This window comes from Podarcis raffonei, chromosome 2, assembly GCF_027172205.1.
Source record: "Podarcis raffonei isolate rPodRaf1 chromosome 2, rPodRaf1.pri, whole genome shotgun sequence".
NCBI lineage: Eukaryota > Metazoa > Chordata > Lepidosauria > Squamata > Lacertidae > Podarcis > Podarcis raffonei.
The window spans coordinates 5,847,171-5,863,666 of NC_070603.1; the positions used below are offsets into that span (position 1 = coordinate 5,847,171).

Consider the following 16,496-nt stretch of genomic DNA (forward strand, 5'->3'; position numbering starts at 1 on the left):
GAGCAGTGACTTGTGTGGAGAGACAAGGCAGACCCCTCCAGGGTGTGTGTTGCGTTTCTTTACTGAGATGCATCAGGATGTGCAAATCCAAGCAGAAGCTGAGTGGAAGGAGACAAGGTCTAGAGCACAGACATGCAATAGGCAACTTCCTCTGTGGGGCTTTCATGTATTTAATGAACTCATCGGTTTGGGACTTGCTGGTCTCCAGATCTCATGGTGACTGGGTAACTAGTGCCTTCCTGCAGCTAGAATTTAAGCTGGGTTCTTGCCTGGCCAGATGGACTTTTGAGCCCTGCCTGCGTAGCCTTGGGCTGCATGCAGAATGCTAAAATCCAAAGCGCTCTGCAAAGTCATCTCCAGCCACTTTGCAGCTGAGTGTTCATATTTACTGTCTCATGAAATGACAGAAGCCAGGATGAGGGAGGGAGCAATTCTGCACCCCCCTTTGGGTTAGGTCCCTGGGACTTGGGTACCCCACTTCCTTTCTAGCTCCGTAATCCTGATTCCCTCTGAAGCTGTTGGGGGACAGGATGGAAAGGGGGCACTCTCTCCTTTCATGCCATTGTTTTGTGCACAATTACTGACTTTCCTTTTCCTCACAGACAGCATCTCACTTCCCCAGGTCTGCTGTTGATGTGGTGCCATTTCCTGCCATTGCTGCAGGGTGGGGGAATGTTGGAACAACAAGAGAGTAAAACTCTGGGGCCAAGTTAACGTAAGCTGGAGGAGGGGCAGGCTGGAATGAATGGCCAGGACTGCAGCAGCAAGACTCTCTGCTCCACCCAGCGCAGGCAAAAAGGAAAAGCTGCAATGCTCCGTGGTGAATTTTGAACACAAGCAGTGCCACAATTCAAGCCTGCACCTCTCTACAATGCAACACCACATGGTTGTATGGTGGGCTTAGCAAACTACTTTCCCAACAAGTTAACTTTTTAAGTATCATTGTGGCTCCTGAGGTGTAGCCTGCAGGAATAGTATCTCTTTGGTGTGTGGGAGGGGAGAACTTCCCCACACACCAAACTTACAGAAGTTGGCAATCTGTGCTCTGGGACATGGGTGGTAAGTGCAAGAAGGTATATGATGTTTGTGGAGGGTTTAGCTGCACCCCAATTAGTCCTTTTTACAGAGTCTTGCTACATGGATTTTTGCTTTGTCCTTGAGATCCGAGGGGAAGAGGGATGGAGACTGCCTTTTCTCTGCAACATGGTGTGCCTTTGGCCTTTGTGCTTCAAAAGGGAACTGAAACAGTCATTCAAAGCAACTCCCTGTGCCAGTGCTTTGTGGTAAATGGTTACCGGATCTGCCGTTGGCCACTAGAGAGCAGTTCCAAAATATTAAAACATAACTTTAATTAAAGCAGCCTTTGTGATATTTCACTTACAGGTGTCAATACAGTGTTATAGTATGCTGATGAAACAGAAAGTTATATGAGGTAGTTGTCATAAGCAGTTATGGATCAAAAGCAATCATTATTTTGAGTTTACTTAGAAGGCCTGTGACCTCCTTGCACAGGCGTCTTAAGCCACAAGTTAAGAAATGCTGATTTGGAGGGCACCGTCTTAGCTACCCCATGTCAGTGAGCATGCATGCACAAAGGATCCTGCCCTGGGCTGGGAGTTAATGACCTCCAGTTCCTTGGCAGCCTTGACACCAAGGAGCCTTGCAAATGCTCTCGGCAGTTTTCCTTTACTTACGTAACGGGCAGCCTGGGGAGAAAGCTCTGGGATGTGTGCTGTCTTAACAGGAGGGGTATTTATGTCGGCTGTTAAAAACCTTGACAGAATCTGAGCAGTTGGGTGGGGTGAGGAGGGTGAACGAAGGAGAAGCTGGGAGAAATCTGCAGGGCAGGACACAAAGTGCAGCTGGCCTGGGCATGTAGACACTGGCAAGGAGGATGTTGCAAACATCAAGGCCAGGATTGCAGTAGTGTGACAGTTACTCTGCATCTGTGCTGAAGTTGTGCTGGGTATCAGGCAGAAGTAACAATGGCTGGAATAATACTAAATAATAATAATAATAATAATGCCCTGCTCATCTGACTGGGGCACACACCCCTTCTGTATCTGCAGTGCCCATTTGTCTCAGCTCCAGTTCCCATCAGTTGGTCCCGCTAGTGCAGGGACGGGGTACCTGTTTGCTTCCAGATGTTCCTGGATTACAACTTCCACCATCCCTGGATATCCTGGTTGGAGTTGATGAGAACTGTAGTTTAACAGCATCTAGAAGGCCACACATTTTTCTTCTGTGCTCTAATGTGACCAAGAAACAAATTAGGATGTAGCTATTTGAATAAGAGCTGGGTGTTTTGTTTTTTAAATTAAATGATGGATGTTGCAATTGGTAAAGCATAGGGATGGATCATAGCCTTTTGCTTTGCAAGAGAAAGGTCCCAGATTCAATCTTCCGTCTGAAACCTAGAGAGCTACTGCCATTTGGTGTGTAGACAGACTGTTGGTCCATTGAGCTTAGTTACAGAGCAGCTTCCGAATCACCACCTGCCAACCCCAGAACACACTCTTCCTGTTACGATGTTGGACGATTTTCTAGGTGCAATTCCTTTTATAGCATGTTTCAGTGTACACTGTGCTTTTCTCTTGGACCTTGGCCCATAGGTCACTGCTGTGCCTGTTTCCCCCTGTGCAGAACGATATGAAATAAACTCCACCCAAGGGTAAAAAATGTGGTCTAAACCACCATTTAAATCCATCTCAGCCCAAAGAAGAGAACTCACTCTGAAACTTATTTATAGATGGTACCTAACGCCATGCAAGGAACCTCATCTAAATGCTGGAGAGGCTGCATTTCCACAGACACATACCTCCACATGCATGCTCCAAAATTAAATCCTTTTGGATATTAGGGCTGTAGGAAATCTGCAAAATAGCAAAACTAGTAATAGAAGCAACTGGCCTGCTCAGTGGTTGTGAGACTAAAAGGGAGGGGGTGGAAGTGTGCATCACACTAAGCTCCTTGGATGAAGGGTGGGGAACGCATTCAAGTTGGAAAACAAGACAGCAAGAGTGGGAATAAGAAACTGAAATAATGTTAGCATAGATTACTTCTCCCTTAGCAAGCATCTGCCACAAATTCAGTAAGGTAGCGAAATGGGGTTTGAGAGTCAGGCTCCATTGACACAGCGGTTTGTTCCATTTACCCAACGTTTCCCTAACAGTTAATTTCTGAATTCTTTTTGAGCTTGTTGGAAAACCAGTGGAATATTGTTAGCACCCATTTTCATGTTGATTCCAGAAACAATGTGTTTGCAGCTCCCTTGCCCAGAAAAACTGTGGGAGTAAAGTGATGAAATTTGGGGCAGTGCGCCAGCGTACAGTGCTTAACTGCTGTTTTCATGCAGCAGTCATGGAGAAACAGAAGCACACATGTGCAGAAAGGGTGGGAGAGAGCAACATTGGCCAGTGGTTCCATAAGACAACAGGGTGAAAGCCACATTAGAAAATGCAACACAAGTGCTAGCAATATAATCTGAAGAGCTAATGCAATATTCCCCACATCTGAATTCACCCTGAGTGTTGGGATGAGATGCTAATTCAGAATTCACCTTTGCATTTAACTTTCTGTTGGGCTTGGGCAAGCCACTGTTCTCTCATTCTCCAGCCCTGTTCCCTCTACAGTACAGGGATAACATTGGCCTGCTCTACAGGGGTGTCGTAAGGATTGCTGAAATAAGATGGTGTATGTTGAGGCCACTCAAAATAGCTAACACCAGGCTCACCTCTTTTTCTTGGCATGCTTAGCCTTGACTATCAAAAGTCGGTGGTGGACTTTTTTGGGAGAATAAAAGGGAGTAGCTTTGTGTGTACAGTGGTACCTCGGGTTAAGAACTTAATTCGTTCTGGAAGTCCGTTCTTAACCTGAAACTGTTCTTAACTTGAGGTACCACTTTAGCTAATGGGGCCTGCCGCTGCCCTGCCACCACCACACAATTTCTGTTCTCATCCTGAAGCAAAGTTCTTAACCCAAAGTACTATTTCTGGGTTAACAGAGTCTGTAACCTGAAGTGTCTCTAACCAGAAGCATCTGTAACCCGAGGTACCACTGTACTGAAATAATAATAAAGTGTGTACCCCACCCCACCCCCACACACTGACCCTTCCAGCTTCCAGCTTCCCCCTTCTTGCTTCACACGCAGACTTGCTGTGGTGACCAGTTGTAGCTATAAATAAACGGCCATATCCTTGCCTGCGGCTCTGCTGCTATTTTTGCTGCTGCTGCTGCTCTTGTTGTGTCTGGGCATTCAGAAGTTGGTGACAGATGCTTTTTGTTTTATTCCGCATCCTGACACAACCTCTCCAGTTTGAGCAGGGTGCAGGATGGGTGGGTGGGGGGAGTGGAGACCAAGTCTCTCTCTTAGCTTTGTGTACTTGGGACCCCGGCTTGAGGAGTACAGCTGTATTGTTTTTAAATCAACTTCCTGCTGCAGACTGTTCCAAAAGATGTAATGCTGACATCCTGGTTGAGTTTCTTAAAGCTTTCTTTCTTTCCTTCTGAACGAGCTGAATGATTCTCTTGTATCTTGGCCAAATTCTTGTTTTGGGCCCCATAAATGGCCACCTTAGGCTTTCAGTTCAGGTATGTGATCTCTTCCTTCTTAAAATGTTCTCCTGAATAGGTGCTTTATTGCTTTCTCTGAAGAGGTCTGGCTTTTGCTGCAGGATGACACGTTGAACGAAATCTCAATCTATGGAGTGCAACAGAAAACCTGGTCTTCACGTAAATCTGTGGAATGCCTTGCTGCAGGATGTTGTGATAGCCGGGTAACCAAAATGATGGCTAAATGGATTGGATGAATGTATTGCAGTTATAAGCAGAGAGTATGGTTACACATAAAGAGCGCTTGAGCACTTGCCTTGTGAGATCTGAGTGGCTGCTGTCTGTCTGCAGGAAGGGGGAGAACTGCTGAGCTAGGTGGATTGCTGGTCTGACTCAGCACGGCAATTCTTATCTTGTTGGAACTATATTGAGTAATGGATTTTTCACTGCAAGAGACAAGGCAGCCTTAAGCAGAAGGCTGATGTATGCATGGCAGAAGTGGAGCTTAGTGTGTGTGTACAGAAAACATATTCGTGATTCACACCAAGACATGTCAGGATGTGAAATGACATGAGAGAATTATTTGTGCCCTCGGGGACCTCACTGGGTACTGTCTGACGTTGGTGGTGCATCCACCCTTTCAACAGAACAACTGAGGTTCCTGGTTTTGGAGGCGGGGGTGGAAGAGGGAAGCCAGCAGTTCTTCAATGTACTCATAGCGATCTGGTTCACATATCATGCAAAGCCAAACCATGGCCTAGCATGACTTTGTTCCTCCTTGGCTGTTCTGCCACTGCTCAGAGCTAAGCCATGGTTTGGGTCAGTGTGCATCTGAATCCAGGCTCGTGGTTTAACTCTTTCCAGACTAACAATAACCTGCAGCCAAGATTTGTCATCTGGCTTATGGCTCAATGGTACAGAGAGAACTAAACCACAAGAAGCTAAGCTAAGGGGTGACTTAGCTCAGTGCAGTAGCAGCAGAACAACCAGAGAGGAACAAATTCCTCTCCCAGAGCTGCCTTGTTTGCTCTAAGAGCCATGGTGTAGCTCATCATGACGTGCAACCAGGCTACGGTGTGGGGGACACCCACATCCACATTATTGTAGTGTTGCTATAAACCACATCTGAGAATTCTGTCCAGACGCCATTTTCGAAGGACAAATCCGTGCTTTGTCCATATGGCAGCCCTAGATTATTGCGATCAAAGTGTAGAGTTGCCTTGGTGAAATGTGTAGAAACCAATTTTATATTGCTTTTACAATAGCAGATTTATAGAACATGCAGTAGAGGAAAGGTTGATAATGAATGGCAGTGTCTGCTAAACCCTCAAAAGTGGTCCAATGCAAGGGTTTCCTAGCTCCCCCAGCCGCGTTCCCCCCCATGTGTGAGAAGCGGCCTTGCTTTCTTGCTTGCCTATTGCATTCATATCCCAATATTCCTCCAAGAAACTGCATGGTTCTCCTTCTCTCCAATTTATCGTCACAACAACTGTGCAGTAGGTTAGACTGAGAGAGAGTGGCAGGCCCGAAGTCTCCCAGGGAGCTTATGGCTGAGTGAGGTCCAGAACCCTGGTCTCCCAGGTCTTAGTCCAATACTCTAACCACTATGCAACACTGCCTAAATATATTTACACATACATGTATACTGCTCCTCCATGTCAGGGGGCATCCTGAGCCAATCGGAACCTCTGCTTGTGTGAAGCAACAAATTGGTATGCACATAGCTCTGCTTCTCACATGCACCCAGCGGGGTAGGGCTGCCAGGCGTGGCCTCTGGGTTTGTTGAGGGCAGGGCCAGCCTGCACACCCCCTGTGATGCCCTCAATGCTTTTTGAAGGTGAAAGGTGTTTCTCAACTTGAGTCCACAAGAATTTGTGCCATTACAAGTTTTCTTGGCCACAAACTTCTTCGTTTTAGTTGCAGCAGACCGACATGGCAACAGGGAATCCTATCAATCGCGTGCGCATGCACACACACACACACACACACCCTACCCTGATACATTTTTCACGGCTTTCCTTCTGTCATCCTATTCTCCCATTATTCTAATTCTGGTTTATTCCAGTTGAAATAATCTGGGTTAGTTATATATATAATATTGATAATTCCTCACTTGCATAACATGTTTTTCAGGGGCCAGTGTGATGGAGTCAAAATCTTTGAGCTCAGCCTAGAGAGCATCACTGCACAGGTTTAGCTTTGTTTGTTTGTTTGTTTCAAAACTTACTTTTAGTGTCTTGTATTTGAGGCACTTGGTTTTTTAAAAGTTTGTCTTGTCTTGTCTTTTTTTAGCTGCATTTCTGTCCTCCATTTTCTCTCTCTCTCTCCCCCTCTCTTCCCCCCCACATAGGATCACAGATGTCCTCCTTTTCTCACCACGAGTTTCAGCTTTTGGCCTGGAAAGTGTTTGAGGGTTATAAACTCTGAATCATGCTCAAAGCAGCAAACTCATCTGGTTCTAATTATCCCGCCGCTGCTCCTCTCCACTCTTGCCGTTCTGCATGTTTCCCCCAAACCATCTGATTCGGTGGGACACACCCGAAAGCAGGAGTGCCAGAGGCACCTTGTGAATCGGGACTTTGTGAGGAGGGAAAATAAATAAACAAACCAAGATGCAGGCCAGCAGGATGGCAGCTTCCTGCAACTGGCTTCCCAGGAGGTGCATCACAGAATGCCTCTATGTGAAGGCAGGGGAAGGGGCAGAACTGGGCAGCGACTCTTTCACATGTTTGGGAGACTGACTTGGGTGGAGAGGTCCATGGGGATTTTCTCTGCATGTCAGGAATAGGAAACATGTGGGACTCGGACTCTTACCACCACTGTTCCACACTGGCTGGGCTTTATTTCACCTGGGTCAAAGACCCAGTTTGGCAGACCCCCATGTGCACACAGACACACACACACACAGGTTGGGAGCCTCAGTGGTACCTCTCTGAAGGTCTCACCCAGGGCAAAAAACCCGCCTACCCGTTCCGTAGCTGCGGCACTGCCGGGGCTTGATGGGAGATGGGAGCCCAGCAATGCCTGGAGGAGCATAGGGCACCCCACCCCTCTTCAAAGAGCTGCGCAAAACTTAGCACAAACTATTCCAGCTGCTCTGTCGCGGTACCTAAGCCTCATCTAGCGTGACCCTCCCTTATCTTTATTTCTTGGCTCTCTGGCTTATGCTACACAGTTTGAAGGGGACTGACACACCTTCCAGACACAGCTGCTGCTGCTGCTGCTTCTTTAGCGATCACTCATAGCTGAGTAACATTGTCTTCCATAAACACGGTTTTAACAATGAGTCCGTAAGTGACTGTGGAGGCCAATACTGTATCCACACGGCCTTCCACAGTGGAGACACTGGTTTCCGGGCGGGAGTTGATCACAGTGTGGATTTGCCAAGCGTCCCTTCCTCTTAGCACGTTTCTCCCTTGCGTCCTGAGTTTGAGCGTCTTCAAAGCCCATGGCACCTTTGGTAAAGGCTGTTCTCCAGTTGGAGTGCTCACAGGCAAGTGTTTCCCAGTTGTTGGTGTTTATACTACATTTTTAAAGATTTGCCTTGAGACAGTCTTTAAACCTCTTTTGTTGACCACCAGCATTATGCTTTCCATTTTTAAGTTCGGAATAGAGTCCAACCGCCGCATCAGTGACTGGTCCAAGGGTTGCCAGTGAAACTGTAGGCAGAGCAGGAGTTTCCTGCTCCTTACAGGTTGTCTGTGATCCTGAGGGTGATGGAGGTTCTGTGTCCAACTGCAGGACACTTTCCCTCTCTCTTTGGTGTGGCTGGTGCACTAATACGCCTCCGCAGCCCTTGGCTTATAAAAACAGACAAGCCAGCCCACAGTTTTGAATTAACATGACATTGGGGGAATAAATGCAATTGTAACAGTGGAAAATCGATGTAAAATCTCTCAAGGGGTCCCTGTGGCAAAATAATATTGCTTGTGTCTTCGTTCTTCACGCACTTTTTCCAGACACAATTTCTGTGTGTGTTCTGAGTTTCCCCTGCATGCCCGAGGAGCCGTCCTCCTTCCTGGTGCAAGGAGAAGGAGCAGCTGTGGCTTTCTTCTAGTCCAGTGGCTTTCCTAGAGCTGTGTGTTCAGGAAGCCCTGGGGCTTGTAAGAAGCTTTCCTGAGGAGATGAGGAAAGCTTGCCCCAGTGAGTGACATTTTGCACCTAGCTTTGACCACCTAGCGACCAACCAAGCAAAGATGCCTGGGGGCCAGGATGGTGCCCGACATCTCCACCACCTGGAGGTGCATGCCTGGGGATCATAGGATCCGGAGTGTTTAGTCACATACTAATATTCCATCCTGTAGAATTCTGTCAGTTATATTCTATCTGCACATTCGGAATGAATTTCTGGAACCAAAATGCTTTTTCTGTGCAGCCTGAGCAGGAGCAGTTACCACTAAGACAAAGAGCTGGAATTGGCCAATATAGATGTGGACCTGGTTCTCAAAGTTCTTAACCTAGCTCAAGGTTGTCATCTGAACTAGCCAGATGTTTATCTGATAATCAGTCACAGCCAATCCATCCTTTGAAAAACAAGATGAGCCATCTTGCCCCAAAATGGCAACTAGACATTCCATTTTGGCAACTGCAACCTTGGTTCAAGGAGCCATTTGGTGCCTAGCTTATATATCTGTGAGTTTCTAACACTGTACCACCTTTTAGCAGCAAACTTTCCTTGAGCGCTTGGTAGGTCAGTGGCAGGCAAACCAGTGTGAAAAGGATGCCTTGAAAGTAAAGAGGGTTTTTTAAAACCAGTGTACAGTATTCGTCTTTTTGCCAAGATGTGAGGGGTGGGAAGGTCAGCTGCTCATCTGCCCTGGCAAACTGAAACTTCAGGGGGCAGCCTTGGCTTTCATACCAGACACAGACTTGTAACCATCTGTGAGTTTTAAAACAAATATTAGAGCATTGATATTCAGAGTACAATAAAGAAGCAATAGCAGGTTAGGTAAGCATTGTTTGATTGCTGTAACCTTGTAGCTTGAGCTTCCAGCTTTGCATTGATCTTGACGAGAACTGATGTACAGTACTTCTCTGAAGACAAACCCTCATTTGATAGTTAAGTTCTTGAGGGGGGGAGATTGACACCAGAGCTTTAATGCAGGTGTGGGGATCCTTTGGCCCACCAGCTGTTGCTGAAATTCAACTCCCAACAGCCCCAGCAAGCATGAGTAACGGAAGAGGGGATTTTCCCTCTGGGTGATGGGGAATCTAGTTCATTTTAAAATGCATTGTTGGACAATTCCTTCATTAGAACCAGCCAAAATGTCACAAGCGAGCTTTCAAGTTATCCAGAACTCTTCATCAGGTTGGATGTTAAAGAGACATAGGGAGAGAAGAGTTGCCTTGATGTTGGCAGCCATGAAGTCTGCAGTTGGCCACAGTGTTAAAGATGGAGGAGATCGCAGCCTCAATTGGATTAAGCTTAACTAGGTGGTGTTATGCAGGTTGCATCTAAGACAAAGAAATACACAGTGGCCCCCACTTATGAAATACCAAATGCAATGGTTACTCAGATCTGTCTCCTACCTTAAACAAAACGCATAGGTTCCTTCTTGGGTAGAGAACAGAAATAAAGAGAAACAGGCAGTTTTTATATTTTCAAAGCAGGAGATTAATTTTAGGCGGTGTAAAAATGTTGCAGAAAAGCCAAATTTGGGCTCAGAGGGAATTAAAATGTCTGATGTCAGATATTCTGGTACCCCAGGCAACATCAAGGGAAATCAAAGAAAGCAGTAGCAGCAATGCAGACCAGTCCACCTATGACCACATAGCAGTAGACCTTAGAACCCTGATCAGAACCAGAGGATTTCTGTCAGCTGGGAATGTAGAAGACCTGGGACGTAACTCCCATCCTCACAGTTACCTTTCCCCTCTTCTTTCAGCTCTGTGTTTGGTCGAGCAACCAAAATCCTCCTCAAGCAGCTGGATTGGGTCCCTGCTGATCCCTACCTTAAAAGAATGTAACCTTGTGTGTGCACTGTTAAAGATATGGCAGGGTGGGAGCAGACCACATCTGCAGTGCAATGCTAAGCAGTTTTCCTCAGAAATTGCACTGAATTTGGTGGGGCTTTCTCACTAGTAAGTGCTTAGGGTTTCCACCTTAGAAATCTATCCCCCTTTCAAGGAAAGTTTTTAATAATTGATAGTGGGGGGGGGGGAATGGCAAATATATGAGCAGATTATGTCTTGAAGATAGGGGATTCTTATTTGAGCAGGGTGCTTTCACTCCAGATTATTTTTTAGCGGTTGCTGCTATTTGATGGTGAGGCTGAATCTGCTTCACAGTACATTTTTCTGTTTGAAGGTCCAGATGCAGCTTGGGATATGGACCCAAAATATAACCTTAAGGTTATGTTTCACTGGTACCCCTAGTGAATGTAGCAATCTCCTGCCATTAACCAGGGGGAGGGGGCTTTTGGGATACTCCCCATCATGATGTAGGGGCCAATTTGTTATCTATGGCAATGTTGAATGTTGCCATTAGGCCAAGTGGGCAGCCTCCCAAGGCGCAGACCTCAGAGGGGCTCAGTGCTGACTGACCTTCGAGGGGCACAGTTTTGCACTTAATAGAACCACAGAACTAGAGTGGGAAGGGAGCCCGAGGGTCATCTAGTCCAACCCCCTGCAGTGCAGGAATCTTAAGCAAAACTACATCCTACATGACAGATCTTATAAAATTTCGATAACAACAGTTTACATTCCGTTTATATTTTGAAGAACTCTTATCGCTTTGGAAGTAATTCGCCCATTGTGCGTGCGTGCAAGTAGCTCTCCTTGCCTAGGGCGCAAAATAGCCCGGCGCTGGCCCTAGTAGGATGGGGAATATCGCCCCAAAGGGCGAGACATGGCGCTCCTTTAGTTTGAAATCCTTCCGGCCGAAGGAGGGCCTGTCAGGCGAGGGGGAAGGCGCGTCGGGGCTGGGGGTCTGGGCTGCGCGCAGGCGGGGGGCGGCGGAGGGCGGAGCTCGGCGCGGCCCGTTCCCTCCTGCCTCCGCCTCCGCCGCCCAACAATAGCAGGCCCCGAGTCGGGCCGCGTCGGGCGGGAGGATGGCCAGGCGCCGCCGGGGCCTCCATCGCAGAGACGGGAGCGCGCTCGACCCCCGGGCCTCCCGCCCCGCCGGGCTGGCCAGGCGGCCGAGACGGTAAGGAGGAGACCGGGGTCCGGGGCAGGCGCTTCGGGGGGCGGCGGGGGGTGAGCCAAGGGGCTCCGTGGAGGACTGCGGGACCTCGAGGAGAATGGCTGGCGGGAGAGCCCTGGGGGGGTGTTATGGAAGAAGGGGGGTTATTTGGAGCAATCTGGGAGCAGAAACCTGGGGGGAAGGGGGTCGATCTATGGGAGGCATCTGCACAACTATTCTTGAAGCAGCGCACTTGCAAGCTTCTATCGGGTTGGGGCTCAAGGGGGTCTCTGGAGCTTGGAGATCGCTGCGTGCAAGGGTGTATACGTGTGAATGTGTGTGCCATTATGGATAAGATGAGCAGTGTGAGTTAGGAGGCTAGCGGAGTCCGGGGAAAGATTTGGAGCATCCTTCTACAATTCCTGTTTGGAGAAGATGCGGGAGGATCTTTCACCTTGGCACCTGGTTTGGGGCCAGATAACGCAAGCGCTGCTTTGCATGGGATCCCGCTTCCCCTCCTGTTCTCTCTGACCCCCACCGGGACTTCGGGGGTTTACCGAGGAGAGTGGCGTGATCTGAGGCCCTTTAAGAACCCTTTTGTATTTAGGGCAGTGTGTCATTTTCTGCAGCTGCTTTTTCTGATTTAACGGGGTTCAGACCCAACAGCTGTCTCGGATGTCTCTCCGTTCCCTACGGTTAATCCCTTTGTGCTGAGCATGGAGACGTTGGCACTACCCAGCGGCTTCCCTTTGCCCACCCCCCTCCCCAAAAGTCCAGGAATGCAGCCAAGAAAACGGCAGTCTTCCCAGTATGCCGGGCTGGAGTCGGCTGAGTGCCCTTGGCTGAGAACTAGTGCGGAGTACTGGGCTAGATGCACGCAGGAATGTTGGCTGGCTGGCAGGCTGGCGCGCATCATGGTCAAGGATGCTCAAGAGGGCTTCCTCCAAGGGGATGTGCATGGCAGACGTGGGCAGCTCATCTGCAAGGGAGCCTGGGAGCCGGGGGGGGAGGGGGGATTGGGGAGCACCCTTGCCTTGGAAGAGCAGAGGTGGCCTTTCCACTGGAGACTCCTCAGTGCGCTGCTTATTGGAGCATCTCAAAGCAGCCATTGACCCAAACATCCCAACTGCCAGGTTTAATTAGACCTACTGTGTGTGTGTGTGTGTGTGTGTGTGTGTGTGATGCTGAGGAAATTGGAGTCGCAGAGGGAGTGGGTGTTGCGTGGCCTCTGATGGAAAGCCCTGGGAAATAGTCTCCTTGACCAGTTTCAGCCTCCCTTCTCTAGCCTTTGCCAGAACTGAGGAATGGAACCCAGAGCTTTTGGCTGCTCAAGGGTTAATTGTGAGCTAGAACTGGGATTTTTTTAGCAGGACTTAGTCCTGAAATGCATGAAATAGTAATCTTAGCATTTCTCTTTGGCTGGTGAGTGCACCATCAACACTGTATAAATACACACACATATACATAGAGAAAGAGAGAGGTATGTTAAGAATTGGGTCCACAAATGGATGTATAGCCCAGAAAGGTTGAAGATCTCCAAAACCAAGGTTGAAGATCTCTGAGGACATGCAGTCTTTCCTTCAAGACTGGGTAAACCTTTGGTAGTTCCCATCTGATTGGAGGCAGGGAGGGCTTTTGTGTAATGCAGTCTGGGCAAACTGGAAGAGTATATGGGCAGAGCTAAGTACACACACTGTATTGTGTATTTTTATAAAGTGCTAGGTTGGCTTTTGGTTTTCTTGCCAGCTGTATCCACCAGACTTCCACTTGCTTGCTGGAGCTGCAATTAAAGCTAGAAATTGGAAGAGGAATGGTTTGAGAGATCATGGTCCCTTTTTATTATTTATTTGTTTTATTTATTTTATAAGATGTATATACCACTTGATTGTTAAAAAACAACAACCCTCAAAGCAGTTAACAAAAATATAAAACAATAAAATTGAGGGGAGGGGAATTACAACCATACTTTAAAACATACAAAGTTAAAATACTAAAGCAGGTTAAAATTACCTCAACTTTCTAATCAGCTGGGTAGGTTTGTTTAAACAATAATGTTTTTATGAATTATCAGAAGCAGTAGCACAATCAGGATTTCTGAAGCTTCTTTCTGCTAGGATGCGTAACATAAGAAATTTGAAACGTTGAATGTCAGAATATTAAGAAATACTAAAGAGAGATTAAAATTAATTCATAAACTAGTATAGTACAATGTAATATAATACATTAGATGTTTATTATAATAGCAATGATACTGTGTTAGTCTAAATGGCCATGATTGATAGAACAAGATAATTTTTGAAGATTATATATACACACACTTATTCATATATATTTATATTTAATCTGTGAGCATTGTATGCATTATATTCTGTAAAAAAGAAAACTAGAATTTCTGCTTTCCTACCCTTCTCTGATTACAATGTTGACACATGTCTCCCCTCAAGATTAAAATATAATTCATTCATTCTTTCTTTCTTTCTTTCTTTCTTTCTTTCTTTCTCTCTCTCTCTCTCTCTCTCTCTCTCTCTCTCTCTCTCTCTCTCTGTGTGTGTGTGTGTGTGTGTGTGTGAACCCCTCATGACAACAAGGAGTGGATCACTCACAAGAGTGTGTGTAGCAGCTGGAGTGTTGGGTTTAGAATGTTAAATGGGTTTAGAGTCCTGGGTTCAGATCTCTGTTCAACCATACAGCTCACTGGATGAATTTGGGCCAATTAACAACTGGGGGTGAGGTCTGCTACTCTGAGCTTCATGAAAGAATAGAAGGATTTGATTTTTTAAATTAAAACCACCACAACCACAACATGTACTAGAACCAGTCCAGACACCCAACTGATGGGGTTAAGAAAGTTATACACTGGTGGTGGCAATAGAACTTAGTTCTTAGGCTAGCTGCTTCTTAAGGGAGATCAAATAGCCGGGCTGTGAAAGACCACCTTCCCCAAGATCCCACAGAGCTGTTGCCAATTGGAACAGGCCATAGTGGAGTAGGTTGAAGATGGTGAGATTTGCTGCACTGTTTCTTCCTGCACTGCTCTTGACTGTTAGGGAGCCTTGCGGACACACACACCACGTCCTGTGTCTGTAGAGAGGGATGAAGGATCTGACCTTCCACTTACTGTTGGGTTACAGCTTCCACCATCTCTGCCCCTTGGCCGTTCTGGTTGGGGCTGATGGAAGTTGGAGTTCAAGCACTTTCAGAGGACCACAGCTTTCTCATCCCTGCTGTGGAGGACATTCTTGGGGACATCCTCTGAATCAGACCACAGCTCTACCTTGTCCAGGATTCTGCCTCGTTAACATATTCCTTTGGGAAGCTTGCCAACTGGACCTGATGATGGGGGATGAAACTGATAGACAAGTCCTTCATGAATTTATCCTTTGGGTGGTGCTGTGGAAGCAATCTTGTTTTATCTAACCCAATTAGAGGTTTGTTTGTTGATTAAATGAGATGTAAGTCTTGTCAAGTAAATAAAATCTGGACATCAGCTACCAGGGCATGTTCAAGGTCTTGTTATAACATATACAGACCTGCAAGGGGTTTGACTAGGATGACCCACAGGGTTCCTTCTAACTCTTCAGTTATATGGTTCTATGAACGACTACCGTATTTTTCGCTCTATAGCACCAGACCATAACACGCACGTAGTTTTTAGAGGAGGAAAACAAGAAAAAAATATTCTAAACGAAATAGTGGATATATTATTTTTGTGGTTCATGCTGTGGCCACAGACATGTGATCTGACAGTGAGTTTGGAGTAGCCCAGTGCAAAAATCCTGAGGATCCATGTGTATCCATGCTTTGTAACCGCAGAGGAGGGAAGGAAGGGGAACCATGGATCCTCTGCTCACAACTGCAGCAGATCCCCCCTGCCGCCCGCAGGCATTCGCTCCATAACACGCACAGACATTTCCCCTTACTTTCTAGGAGGAAAAAAGTGAGTGTTATGGTGCAAAAAATACGGTACCTGAAAAAGCACCTGCCCCTGTAGGATCGCTTGGATCACCTGGAGAAATTCTCAGAATACAGAATACCCCAGGGCAGTGACCCCATAAACACACATTTTTCTGCTGTTGCCCCTGCTCCCTTCTCCTCTGGTGTATGTGAAGCAGCAACCATCAGATACTTCAGATACCTTACAAAGGCTTGCCTTTTAAAAACTCAAGCATTTCCTGACCCACAAGAATCAGGCCCCATTTTGTGTGTTTGAATCCTTTGAGTGCGAGTGTCTATTTTATTTGCTTTTATGTGTTTTTATACTGCTGTTTTGCTGGTTTTAGGTTATCTTCTTTCAGCCTATATTGCTTGCTTTTTTAAGACTTTACACTGCTTCAAGATTTTTGAAATGTTAAGTGGCACATAAATATTTCTAAATAAATAAATACATATACTGTATAAAACTCAAAGGGGTGGACGGACCTTTTTTGCACTTTGTAAATGTGAACTTACCACTGGAGTGGAGAATGGCCAAGAGGAAGTTATTGGGGGGGGGGGGAGCATGTGGAGAGGTCCCTGAGTTAAAAATACCTCTCTGTAGCTGTCTGGCCCTTCCACTTCCTCTCTTGAGTGTCTGATATGCCTCTATTCCCTTTTTTGTGTTTTGATTTATTTAACAGAATTTATATACTGCTCTTGCCAAAACCTGAAAGTGGGTTGCATAAAATGTACAATGTGCCGATAAATCAGATACTAAAAACAAGCTAGCCTGAAATTTTGAAAAATAAAATCAAATTATTTAAAATCAAATCAATTTAAATGCAAATTATAAAATAAAATAACTTACTAAAATGCCTGTCAAGAACTTTTTTGTTTATCCAGACGTGTA

The 16,496-nt window shown here is 46.5% G+C and overlaps 1 protein-coding gene across 4 annotated transcripts in view; it reads left to right on the top strand.

The window, feature by feature from the left end:
• NCKAP5L (NCK associated protein 5 like) overlaps positions 1–16,496 on the top strand; it is a 43,170-nt gene that overhangs the window by 5,879 nt on the left and 20,795 nt on the right. For 3 of the 4 annotated variants that reach the window (XM_053371404.1, XM_053371387.1, XM_053371414.1), the window contains exon 1: positions 11,523–11,695. The exons of the other annotated variant lie outside the window; for it this stretch is intronic. The gene's annotated coding sequence lies outside the window, so the exon portion shown is untranslated. Of the gene's footprint in view, positions 1–11,522; positions 11,696–16,496 lie in introns of those variants that run through there. 4 annotated transcript variants of the gene reach the window in all.